The following is a 13721-nucleotide window of genomic DNA, read 5'->3' as shown; positions in this document are numbered from 1 at the left end:
TGTGCAGCTCTACGGCAAGCCCCGAGGGGAAAAATACATTGCATACACACATATACAACGAGCGCCAGTACATCATTACCGGTATTAACAGACTTTGTTGGATTCTGTCATGTGTACTCTCGCACTTCAAAAGACTGATTTTTATTTTTGTATTTTCAAATTACACATAACTTGAATACTTTTTTCACAGCAGTATTTTGTATTTAATTTAAATACATTTGATGAGTAAATATTTGCAATTTGTAAATATTTTTTGATGTATTTGTGCCCATCTCTGACTGGTATGAATTGGCATTGTTAAGCCAGGTGCAAGAAAAACATTGCTGTGACTTATGTAAATAATAATAATAATAATGCAATCTCCTGGAAGAACAAAAACATAGTGCTTTCTAATTGTGTTTTTTCAATCAATTAACCAATAGAACAATTACACTGTTGACAGCTCAAGTTCATTCTGCACCACTCACACACACTCAGGTCTGGAACGCAACAAACACACACAGATCACAGTACTGTTGGAAGGCTGCTTGGTCGATCAGATTAGAAGACTGGAACTAACAGATACATTTTGCTTCGATTTATAAAGTATTTTCTTGTAGAGTTTTTAAGAAAAGTTCTTAAGAACAGATTAAAATAGTTTCTCAAAAACGAACTTCACAGTATTGAAATAAAGTCAACCCATTCAGACACAATCATAAACAATCCAAAAGTCAATGTAGAGATGTACATATTATAATAACTGCATTAAAACGCCTTACCCGCAAACAATGGCCATCAGGAACACAATACAGAGGCATTTGACAAGACAACAATATTATCCAATCCTGTATTCTCTTCAACCAATGAATGTGTGGAACACATAGACAATGCTTTTTTCTTAAACACACATAGTTTAAGAAAAGTAGTTTTACACAACAAAAGCATAAAATACTGAAATACACTGTCAGTTGAGAGTGAGAGAGAATATCACTGTTTTTGAAGGTGATAGATTTAGATGGAGTGCCCTGTTTGAAATCACTTCTTCAGCTGCTCTCTGTTCAGTATATTTGTTTTGTTCACATCTAAACTTTGAATTAAAGTGGAAAAGATCAGACAGTTTAAAAAGGTTCATTGAGCCTCTAAGATATGTTAAAAGCTCAGTGTTTCTCTGTACATATGCATAAGCATGCCATCTCACTGGTAAAAGGGTTGTGATTATTGTCCATTAACGTCTCCAGGAAAACATTCACTATTATCTGGAACCAAGAGGTCAGGGTTTGGCTGGTCAGCACGGACAGTCAGTCCCTGCTGGCATATGTTGAATAATATTAAAAGAATGTTACATAACAGAGGCTTTAACTGTCAGTGGAGAGACAATGGTTATATGATTATTATTTTTTGTGACAAATTAGTGAGGGTGCTCTAGTAAAGCTCCACCATAACAAAAATAGCAATGTACAGTGAGACATTTAAAATTAATTACGACAGTTTCCACCTATTATCGACAACTAATTGTAATAAAATGTCAAAAATACTGATATGAAAATTCTATTATTTTTCTATTTATCTATTAGTCTGCATTAACATTGCTTAATGCGTATCTATTTCAACATTTTTGTGCTATGGTTATCATAAATGTCAATCATTGCAGTTTTGAGAGTGAATAACGCATTTATGTTGATGCCACTTCCGAAACTCTCCAGTGTCTAATTGACACAGTGTCTTTTATCTAAATTCTGAATGAATTATATAGCCTAGAAAGAGCACAAAGACCGCTCCCTTTGTAATCACTAAAATGTGTTTAAACTCAGTTCATTGCAATCTCACAAACTTCCATTATAATCAATGAATTTTTCTACACTGCACAATGAATATCTTAGGGCCTGTTTACACCTGAACTTCATGTGTTTTCTCTGATTGGATGGCCATCAGATGCTGCGTTCCAATTCGCAAACTATCCGTCCTAAATAGTTTTCAAAATCAGAATTAGCGTGTCCCAAATCGTAGTAGGTTGGAATGACTATTCCAAAGATACCTGGATGATCTACTTTTTCCGGTTAGAATCCAAAGTGCAAATCCCCTCTAACGGCTAATATTGCGTGTTGGACGAGGATTCGATTAGAACTACAGGAAGTGTTGAAAAACTACAAACATGGAGGATGTGCGAGTCCGACGATTAGGTAGAGAGGTTTAGATAAAGGGGTCTGAGTGATTAAGTATCTAAACTGAAGGAAATAGATTTATTCAATGCTATCCACATAATATTTAATCTGCAACAGCATTGTGAACATTTGTAAAGATATGTTTAGTCATTAACGTTTAAATGCATCATTATGCAAATTGCAAACACTTGAGGAGAGTCTCAGCATGAAAGACCCACGACTGGCAGATCAACGTACTTCTACATTTCTCTCCGAAATGGTAGGAAATGAAATTGAATGTGAATGATTTTAGCCGTGACAAGATTACAGTTTGCACATAACTAAGTGAAAGAGCTTTCCATTAAAGACAAAATTATGACAAAGTAGTATGTCCCAAAGCTTGCCTACTCTTCTGCTACACACTCGAAAGAACTGGGCCTCATACCCCACAGTAAAGGCAGCTAGTGTGGCGTCAAAACCCCTCTATTCTAAAATAAATCAGATTGAAATCAGACATCTGATAATATTCCTGTTTACAGAAACTGTTAAATTGACTTGGAATTTAAACTCTTTCAACGCCTCATTAGCCCCGCAATGGAACAACTCATTAAGACTTGATTTTCCTCTGGGATCTGGCAATGAAAAAGGAGGGAATGCGAGTAAATTAAAATTCTCTAACAATAAGCAACACCACCCTCGCTTTGTTTAGGAAGAATATTGATTGATTAATTACACAGAAAAATAAGGGAAAAACAAAATATGGGGGAAAAAATATGAAATATCATATATTTACTGCAGCTAAATATGGCTGTCATTCTTCTTCAGTCTTATTTCTGTACGCAGAGTGTTAAGTCATTTATCATATTTCACAAATTCCTTTCTTCACCCCCCCAAAAAAGTTTCAGACAACCAAATTCACATTAAATCTGCGATAGCATCTGTCTCGCTTCACTATAGTTGTTCCCACCAACACTGCCGTCTCGGGGAAACCAAGGGGGAAATGTAGGATTACAAATTTATTTAAATGTTCAATTTAGATTTCCAATACAATAGTATTTTATATTGAGAAAGTTTAGAAATGATGAGACCAGGAAATCTCTGCAAACGGCAGGGGTTCCCAGCGGGATATTCCTGACTGTCCCATCTCAGTACGAGAAGGCTAGGCTTTTCCTGTTCTCGTTGTCTCAGCTCATTTACATGCTTTGTTCATCACAATGTAATCCCTCCCCCTTGAAATGTATATATGAACTCAATGTATACTGCCTTAGACTAGACTTCACTTGACTTGGGTACGGAGCAGACTACAGCAAATAAAGAATCCTGCTTAAATAAGTCTCCTGGTTTTCGCTTCTGAGTTTTTCTACACTGAAGAAGGAAGAAGTTTACAACACCCACACATTTTGATCAACAGTGTGCATGTTGTTTTCAAGAAGCATAAAGAAGTATAAATAAAACTCACTGTCTTTTACTATATAACTGATCGCTGCATGATACTACTGGTTGTTAAAGTTGGTGTCAAATAAACATTGCCCATCCACATTATTTCTTTAAAGCTACAAGACACCAAAATGTTGTATAAAACGAAAATAGGGTTAGAATTTTAAAGTTAATTCAAGATATATTCTCTGAAAACAAGCCTTGATAAATTTTTTGTTATCTTGTTCTGAAATGTTTAGCTATATTACTGAAAAACAGTACAAATATACTGGTTAAAAAAACCTGCTTAAAGGGTAACTAAACCCTAAACCAACTTTTTTTAGTTAATGATCTGTAAGGATAGGGCTTTATTAGTGCTGTTCATTGATTCGAGTAACTTTTTTGACATTTGGGTATAAAGTGTTTTAATTCTACAATATATGGTGTAAAAATGTCTGAGTGCTGCCCTCTTCAGGTTGAACGGTGGCTACTGCAGTTAAATTTTCCTATTGGATGTTTACGGTGGTACGTGACGTAAGCAGGTTCCAGCTCACCACGCCCTTGATTTGAGCTACCACGCCCTAGGCAGTATAAAAACCATCTTGTTTCGTCAAAACCACCGTAGCAAGCGAGTCAGGAGTTGGAATTGCGTGTATTGAAAATGATCAGGATGAATTAATGAATTAACTGGACTTAACACTCTGGTCTTGTCATATTTCATAGCTATACCTTGGGTATCTCCCTACAACAGACATTCTCTACCAGGGACAGTGAGCTGCAGTGCCCACAGGTGCACCTGTTGAGACAGAATAATTTGTAATTGTAGAAGGAGACTTAAAATATCTGTTCCCCTTCAGGGACTACCGCTGCGTGAAATCGCAGTGGGAACGCCCTCAGCGTGACGCGTCTGAAGCATGAATGAAATCAGTCAATGGAGAGAATGAGCGTACGGCGAGTGACGTCATCGACCAGGAAGCTATAAATATCCCCTGAGTACACAACACGCCAGCTTTTAGTTACTTCAGCAGCTCTGTGTGTGTCTGAATCTGTCGATTGTGTTTGTCTGTTTTGTCAGGAGTTTTCACTATATATATATTTTATATAAAAAAACCAATATGAGCGAGCAGTATAAGAAGTGTGTTCCCCCCTGTACTCGGCACATCACGGGTGGGGATTCACACGAGCTAAGTGTGGCTTGTTTGGGAGTGCAGCAATGCCCAGTCGGCTCTCGAGGGAGTCGATTGTCAGCATTGCGAGCGTTTTCCCTTGAGAACTCTGCGCTCGCGGCGATCGCTCTTCGAGGAGAGTGATTTGCTGCGAGCTCCCCGAGGCTCGGGTCCCGCTTCTGTTGAGGCAGAGCGGCGGCGCTTGTCTTGGGGCTCGCAGATGGATCTCGCTGGCGACGTTGAGACGGGCTCCGCCCTATCTCAGCTATCTCCGACGAGATCTAGTGCCTCTCACCCGGCTCTGGAAGCACGCGCTGCGGCGGTTACTTCTGCCCGGGTGGAGGCACATGATGATGTTGAATTGAGATTTTCCAGTTCTGAGGAGCTGGATGTCGAAAGTTTATTATCAGAGAAAACTAGTTTATCACATTATACTGCAAATGAAGAAGGTTTGATGGATGTATTATCTCGGGCTGTTGAAAAGCTAAAAAAAAATAATAATAAAATAACAGTATCGAGTGGCCAGCTGATAGACAGGTTTCTAGAATTAAAAGCAATCTAGATGATAGATTTCTGTCTGCACGACCTCAACCTTCTAGCCGGTGCTTACCGTTCTTCCCAAATCTTCATGCTGAGTTTTCAAAGACCTGGGTTAGACCGGTTTCAAGCAGAATTTACACAAATCAGTCCAATGCTTATGGTAACATTGTTGGTGCTAAATCTGCTGGTTATGTGACGATACTGTAGGCGGAGGAGACGCTTGCGAGCTATCTCTCTCCTGCTTCATCGTCTTCACTTAAAGCACCGGCTCTTCCACCAAAAAATAAATAAATAAATAAATATATATACCTCTGTGCTGGTGGGGAAGGCTTACTCGGTGGCTCGGCAGGCGGCTGCATGTTTGCATACGATGACTTTTATGCAGGCTTTTCAGGCCAACCTGCTCAAAGGAAATCTGAGGGGGGTCCCCGCCGAGAGAGACTTGCGTTCACCTCCCTTAAGGGTGCCCTGTCTCTCCCGGCGCCCTCAGGGGCCCGTCCTACTAACCCTGCCGAAACAGGGCGTAGAAGGGTCTGGCGAGTGCTTTCCCGAGGGACGCTCGCCGCCTCTAAGGAGGGTTCTAGTGTGTTCAGACCAGTCGTTCCCTGCCGGTGCGCCGTTACAGGGCACTGTGTCTGTCACGCAGAATGTTCAACCAGAGCAAAGTCTTTCGTCGAGTTCGTCTTCAAAAAGAGCACAGCAGAAGCGGAGTGTCACGTCTCGTGCCCCCCTGCAGAGAAACTGGAGGGACGAGGCGGGGTGCTCTCCGGCGCGGCCTTCTCGGGGCAGGACTGATCTGAGGACAGTCATTGTCGCCAGAAAGGCCGCATCGAAAAAGTCCTGACGGGCTGAACGTCAGGACTCTGAGGGTGGTCCCCATCGGGAAAAACTTGAGTTCACCGCACAAAAACACGGTGCCCTGTCTTTCTCGATGCCCTCAGGGGTCTGTTCTACTAACCCTGCCTATACAGGGCGTAGAGAGACTCGGCGAGCGATTTCCCGAGGGACGCTCGCCCCCTCCAAGGAGGGTTGTGGAGTGCTCAGACCAGCTGTTTCCTGCCAGTATGTTACAGGGCGCTGTGTCTGTCACTCGGGATGTTCATCCGGAGGCCAGCCTCGAGAGGCTGGTTCCCTTAGTAGAGTTCCTGGCGGAATGGGTCCCCCACCCAGCAGGGAGTTAGGATACTACTTCATCGAAAAAAAAAAAATCCTGACGTGCTGAACGTCAGGGTTCTGAGGGTGGTCCCTATCGTGAAAGACCTGAGTTCACTGCACAAGAACACGGTGCCCTGTCTTTTCCGATGCCCTCAGTGGTCTGCTCTACTAACCCTGCCTTCACAGGGCGTAGAGAGACTCGGCGAGCGATTTCCCGAGGGACGCTCGCCCCCTCCGAAGAGGGTTGTGGAGTGCCCAGACCAGCTGTTCCCTGCCAGTACGTTACAGGGCGCTGTGTCTGTCACTGGGGATGTTCAAATCAGATCCGAGGACTGGTTTGTCATGATAGATCTAAAGGACGTTTACTTCCATGTATCTATCCTCCCTCAACACAGGAAGTTCCTGAGGTTCGCTTTCGGGGGCGAAGCGTACCAATATCGGGTTCTTCCGTTCGGCCTAGCACTGTCACCCCGAACATTCACGAAGTGTACGGATGCTGCTATAGCCCCGCTGAGGTTATAGGGCATCCGCTTTCTGTACTATATAGACGATTGCTTGATTCTAGCTCAATCGGAACAACAGGCGGTTCGGCACCGAGATGTCGTTCTTGCTCATATCAAGTGACTGGGGCTGAGGCTCAACGCCAAAAAGAGTGTTCTTTCTCCATTACAGAGAACCACTTTTCTAGGTGTAGTGTGGGATTCAACGACGATGCAGGCACGATTGTCACCTGCTCGTATTGCTTTGATTCTCGCTGCAGTAGATCAGGTCAAGCTAGGCCAGTCATCCACTGTAAAACAGTTCCAGAGACTGCTAGGTCTCATGGCAGCTGCGTCCAACGTGATACCTCTTGGCCTCTTGCACATGAGACTGTTACAGTGGTGGCTCAGGACCAAGGGATTCTCCCCGAGGGGAAATCCGCTTCGCATGATCGTGAGTTTGCAACGGTGTCATCACGCCCTGATCATGTGGAAAGATCCTTGGTTTCTGTCCCAAGGCCCTGTGTTAGGAGCTCCTTGTCGTCGCGTTATGCTAATGACAGATGCCTCTCTCACGGGTGGGCTCAGGGTCTGTGGGAGGACCATCATCGTCTGTGGCACTTAAACTGCCTAGAGATGTTGGCGGTGTTTCAGGCTCTGAAACACTTCCTCCCAGACCTAAGGGGCCACCATGTTCTTGTCCAGACAGACAACACATCGGTGGTTTCTTATATCAACCGTCAGGGGGGTTTGCGTTCTCGCCCGCTTTACAAACTGGCACGTCAGATCCTTCTATGGTCCCAGGGGAAAATTCTTTCTCTGAGAGCTTTTATCTCCCGGGGTATTTAAATCAGGGGGCAGACATCCTGTTAAGACAGGGGCCGAGGCCCGGGGAATGGAGTCTTCACCCCGAGGTGGTGGAACTCCTATGGAAACATTTCGGTCTTGCCGAGGTAGACCTATTTGCTTCTCGAGAAACATCACACTGCCACGCTGTGGTTCTCTCTCAGCCATCCAGCCCCGCTGGGGTTGGATGCGATGGTACATCCGTGGCCGAGGTCACGCTTGTACGCTTTTCCCCCGATCGCTCTGCTCCCAGGAGTTCTGGAGAGGGTTCGCCGGGACGGGCTCAGTCTCCTGCTAATAGCCCCGTTCTGGTCGGCCCGGGTATGGTTTGCGGACCTAGTGTCTCTCCTCAACGGCTCTCCCCTAGAGATACCGATCAGGAGAGATCTGCTCTCTCAGGCGAGTGGGTCGATCTTTCACCCCCGTCTAGAGCTATGGAGGCTGTGGGCTTGGCCTCTGAGGGGGCCCAGCTCATAGATTCTGGTCTCTCGGCTGAGGTCGTTGAGACCATCCTCCGATCCAGAGCTCCCTCCACGAGGAAGTTATATGCCGCGAGGTGGAAACTTTTCACCTCTTGGTGTGGAGAGCGCCAGCAGGACCCAGTTAACTGCCCGGTTGGTACAGTCCTGGATTTCCTGCAGGACCGTCTCTCCACAGGGTTATCCCACTCCACACTGAAGGTGTATGTGGCGGCCTTAACTGCTTACCACAACCCTTCAAGTGGAGGTTCCCTCGGGAAACACCCGCTTATGTCTCGCTTCCTTCGTGTCACCTTGAGGCTGAGGCCTGCAGTTCGCACAAGGGTACCAGCTTGGGATCTGGCCGTCATCTTAGAAGGTCTCTCCCTTGCTCCTTTCGAGCCCATCGAGGAAGTTTCGGAAAAGTTTCTTACTCTAAAGACTATCCTTCTTCTCGCTTTCTCATCTCTAAAAAGAATTGGAGATATTCAAGCACTTTCGGTGGCTCCCTCGTGCCTGGAATTTGCTCCTGGTTGGTTAAGGCCTTTCTCTTTCCGAGACCAGGTTATGTTCCTAAGGTTCCAACTGTTTCAGTTAGACCTATAGTTCTGCAGGTTTTCTGTCCTCCGCCTTTTCTGACGTCAGACCAGGAGAAAATTAATTTGCTGTGCCCAGTTTGGGTTTTGATGCTTACGTCCACAGAGCTGCCCTGTGGAGGAGATCGGAACAAATGTTCGTCTGTTTGGGTCACCTAAGAAAGGATGTCCTGCATCTAGAAAAAGGATGAGCAAGTGGGTGGTCGAGGCCATCCCACTTGCTTATGGTTCGGCCCATCAGCCTTCACTTTGGCTGTAAGGGCTCATTCCACCCGGAGTATGGCTGCTTCTACAGCTCTTCTTTCAGGAGCTTCTCTTCAGGACGTTTGTGATGCGGCAGGCTGGTCCTCACCGCACACTTTCGTTAGATTTTATTCCCTCGATCTTAGCTCCACTCCCGGGGCTCAGGTTCTCTCGTCGGTTTGTGTCTCCTAATGACACACGACGGGGATTTGGTCGTATGGGGATGTGGGTATTGCGTTCCCACTGCGATTTCACGCAGCGGTAGTCCCTGAAGGGGAACGTCCCGGGTTACGTATGTAACCCTAGTTCCCCGAAGGGACGGACGCTGCGTGTCCTGCCATACTCTCGGCATCCCCTTGGGTCGCTGCTTCAGTAACTTTTAAGCTGGCGTGTTGTGTACTCAGGGGATATTTATAGCTTCCTGGTCGATGACGTCACTCGCCGTACGCTCATTCTCTCCATTGACTGATTTCATTCATGCTTCAGACGCGTCACGCTGAGGGCGTTCCCACTGCGATTTCACGCAGCGTCCGTCCCTTCGGGGAACTAGGGTTACATACGTAACCCGGGACGTTTTTTCGCTTAATTATTAACACTACTGTACATCATACCAAAATTAACCTAAATGCATGGGTTTTAAATTGTTGATAGTTCCGTTAGCATTTGCTATGAGCATTAGCCTAATTTAGCCATAATGCTAATGTTTTACCACTCAGACACTGGCCCCATTCTCCCTTGCGCGGCTGCTTCTCTAGCATCGTCGGATGCCGATCGCGATGCGGGATTTAAGACCGCAGTTTGAGCCAGCGACTCGAATTGATATGGCTCTGGCCCTGTGTCCACAGACAATTCACCCTCCTCCACTTCAGGTGAAGGTGGGGGAGAAAAGTCATCGACTTCAAATGACAGCTCTGTTACAAAGCTACTTGCGTCACTCCAGTCACTCTCCATTTTAGAGGGCTTTTACACTGGAGCCCAGTGTGACAGAATGACAGAAAACACTACGCGGGTCAATATATTGTGTTTTTTATTAATTTGGTGCTATAATGCATAGCTGAGTAAACAACGCAGGTTTACTGTGTGTGTGTGTGTGTGTGTGTGTGTGTGTTTGTTTGTGTGTGTGTGTGTGTGTCGCATAAGGTGTATTTCCGCTGCTTGCAAAAGGAGATAGTAGATTTCCATTCATTTGTTGCCCTGATTGCACGCACGAATACCCTGCAGGATCACTCTTGCTCGCATCCAAGGTAAATCATCAACACTATCATCCCTTACATGTGTTTTATTTAACTAAATACATCATAATCGGCTAAAATGCATGCGCAGGACACTTTTATTCCTGAATAAGTGCGCTACTGGGTCCGTGTGTCTTTCACATATAAGCAACATTTGGTTCGGGAGCAACCAAACTCAGACCACCTCCTACAGTAAGTCTCGGATTCGGTACCCCAGTGCGCACCCGGGTCCACAAGACAGCGTTCACATTAGCGATTTTTCATGCAAACCATGCCCCATTCCAAACTAAACTGCCAGTGTGAAAGCCCCCTCAGAGTGCAAAATAAAATAAATGCAGTCTCAACTCCCAAAACATTCCAGTTTGTTCTTGGCTTAGGTACAAAAAGAAAGAAAAAAAAACTTATTTTGATCATCAGTGTGATATTCAGGGTGTGAATTCAACAGATGAAAGGTTCATTTCAATGCTCCACTGATCATTTGACTGAGATACCAAAGGTGGTGTTCGGTTAGAGGAATTAGCTGACAAAGAAAGCTCACTGTGTTGATTCCTATGATGTCCCACTTCTTCTCAGTCTAAAGCCAGTAAGTTAATTTGCACTGAAGCCTCACAGTAGGATGTTAATCTTTAGAGTGTGTTTGTGTGTCTAGATGTGTGTATAGACTCAAGGTGCACATAGGCTCATAGTTCTGGTCCAATCACAATCGCTTCTGACTGAATTGATGGGATATTGAGTGTTGTCTTTCCTGCTGTGCGTTGTTGAGTGGGATTTGAAGATGTTATTAGGCAGTTCTTCATCATTTGGGTTGGAAAACAGTATGAGCTATGATAACCCGATTATAATTTCCACTTGGATGAACTTAGAATTGATCTCAAGACTCAAAACAACATACACTTCACAAACAAGCAGATGTAGAGGATCACGCTATCCTTCAGCACAGTGGTGGGTAAGACAGTCGCAGATCTGTTCGTATGGAGTCGTGGACAACAGGTAAACACCAATTATCCCCTTAAATAAAGTATTTATCTGGTACAAAATCAATACGGATCACAATTAGGGTTATAGGGTTACTCAATAAAATTCAAAAAGATAAATTTTCCCAAAATAAGGTAATAAAACGAGAAACACCAAAAACAAAGAACTGAATCAAAAACAAAGTTATAAAAAGCTGAATTTAACTAAATATTTTTCTTCAAAAAGATATAAGTTCCACACATTTTTTTGAACAGATAAACTGTCACACTATTAAAAAAATACAATAAAATAAAGTTAGTAGGTTTACTACTTTTCCTTTTAATTGGTTTAATTTCTCTAAAAAATGCAAAAATTCTAATGTATTACCCAATAATCATGCATTTATGATAGTAAAAAAAAATAGTTGTAGTAACTTTTAAAAGAAAAGAGAAAACTGGGAAGAGAAAAGATTTCAAGCCAGACTGTATTAAATAAGGGTTATGTTTTAGTACGGTGTAGGGGAGTCATTTGACGTTCAGTTCTCAAACCAGTTGAGAACCACTGCTTTAGCAGATGTCTTACTAATTCAACAGCAGCATGTCGACTCGAATCACACCATGAGGGCCTTTCATTCACAGGGGGTCAAAAACACTTCCCTTATCTCAGTGACTTACATTCTCTCTCACTTCCTCTCAAAACTGAGATGCCTTGGTTGCTATTTCATGGAACAGATGGTGTGTGAGCACATTGCCTCTCCACAGAGACGTTAAGGAGAAAAAGACTTTCAATCTGTTGAAGACTGGCTTTCTTTCAGACATTATCACCATTTTCTTTCATCAGCAGAATCCCCTACAAACACTTCTGAGGATTCCAGCAATATGTCATTACTGCCTGACTTTGTTGCCTTTTAGGTCACAATGATAAACCACAAGCATTATAAAGATTATAAAGAATGTATATATATATATATATACTTTTAATGTAGACATGTGGACAAGACTTCTAATGACACACTTTGTCATATTTAAATACCTCCGTAATCTGAAAAAATATTGGTATGTGCGATTAATTAAATTAATTAATTGGCTTGTCATAAAAAATGTTAATAGATTGACAGCCCTAGAATATACTTAATTTATACACTTTATAATAAACAGGGTTCATACACATTTTTATAAATTTTCCATGATTTTTCCATGACTTTTCGGCACATTTCCATGACTTTGTATTCCTGAATATGTCAGTCGACATTATAAGAATACAAATTATTTCACGTTGTCTTAACGCCCTTATATTCGGGCGGCATAATGTTCAGTTCACTTCCGATTCACTCACTTGTTGCGATGTTGCCTGAGGTGAAGTCGGTGCTGACAGAAATTTAATTTAAATTTTATAGTAATCTGGCTAGTTGTCGCTTCAGTCATTATAAACCTGCTATATTGGCGCTTTTCGGGGACTAATATTCCCTTGGTGTGCTCTTACGTGTATTGGGCTGTGTATCACCAACAATGTCACGATACGATAAGCATCACGATACTAAAGCCACGATACAATACGTATCAAGATATGGATCAATTTGGAATTTAAATTTCTTTTGAGCAGAGTTCAGTAACAGTCATATCTTTATTGAATAACCAGTGTTATAACAGTTGTGATAACTGAAAAACTATTTAGTTTTTGTCATTAAAAAAAAATGAGAGTTAAATTAAATAAGTGTTGGAATGTGCACCAAACATTTCTTTACATTATGTTGAAATCATTTTAAACAAATAAATACAATAGAATAAAGATAGCCTACCAATAAAGAGAAAAGTTTTTGAATAGGTCTAGCACTAGTAGAAATACTAAAGAAACTAAATAGCCTAAAGTAATTAAATGTAAAATAACATTGGGTAGTATTTTAGTCCTGACTAAATTAAATACATCGACTATAAATCCAGATTCCTTATAATTAAAGCTATCTTTTGTTGTTTTTACAACAATATTAATGACAGAAACATATGGCTGCTGTCACTTTAAGACCTAGTGCACGGATCCTGTTTTCATTATACTGTCACATGCATTTTATGCTTATTTAAGACAAAACCGACTGTGTTGGATACTCACCAAGACCGACATTTTTGACATAATTTTGCTTGTTTTTGTCTGTAAAAGCGATATAATCCGTGAAAAAGAACTTTTGTTACTCACAGGCTGTTTGTGAGGCAGCTTTACTCACAATGCATGCAGAGAAAACATCTCTCAGAGAGCGCGAGAGTACTGAATAGATTAAAATCGCTTAAATGTTTAGCGTGGTAAGACTTACAAAGACGAGCGAATGGTAAACTTAAGTGACAATGCAATGCTCGCCCGAATATGCAAGTGGATATTCCGTCATGTACCAACTCCTAAAAGCGAAAGTGTAGTATTTGCGCCTTCAGCGCGTTTGACGCTTGCCTTGAGCAACCCATTTTGAGTGACAGAGACAGAAGACGCGCCACAGCTGGGCTCAATCTCAATCAATGTTTTTGGGAATT

At 42.7% G+C, this 13721-nt stretch overlaps 1 protein-coding gene across 31 annotated transcripts in view; it reads right to left on the bottom strand.

Annotated features, from left to right (window-relative positions):
- Nucleotides 1-13721, bottom strand: part of nrxn3b (neurexin 3b) — a 623191-nt gene that overhangs the window by 154319 nt on the left and 455151 nt on the right. The window lies entirely within an intron of this gene.

Source organism: Siphateles boraxobius, unplaced genomic scaffold, assembly GCF_051911475.1.
Source record: "Siphateles boraxobius isolate OS27281-9 unplaced genomic scaffold, OSU_SipBor_1 8, whole genome shotgun sequence".
Taxonomy (NCBI): Eukaryota; Metazoa; Chordata; class Actinopteri; order Cypriniformes; family Leuciscidae; genus Siphateles; species Siphateles boraxobius.
The sequence above is the reverse complement of the archived record's forward strand: the minus strand, read 5'-3'. Positions and strand labels throughout refer to the sequence as shown.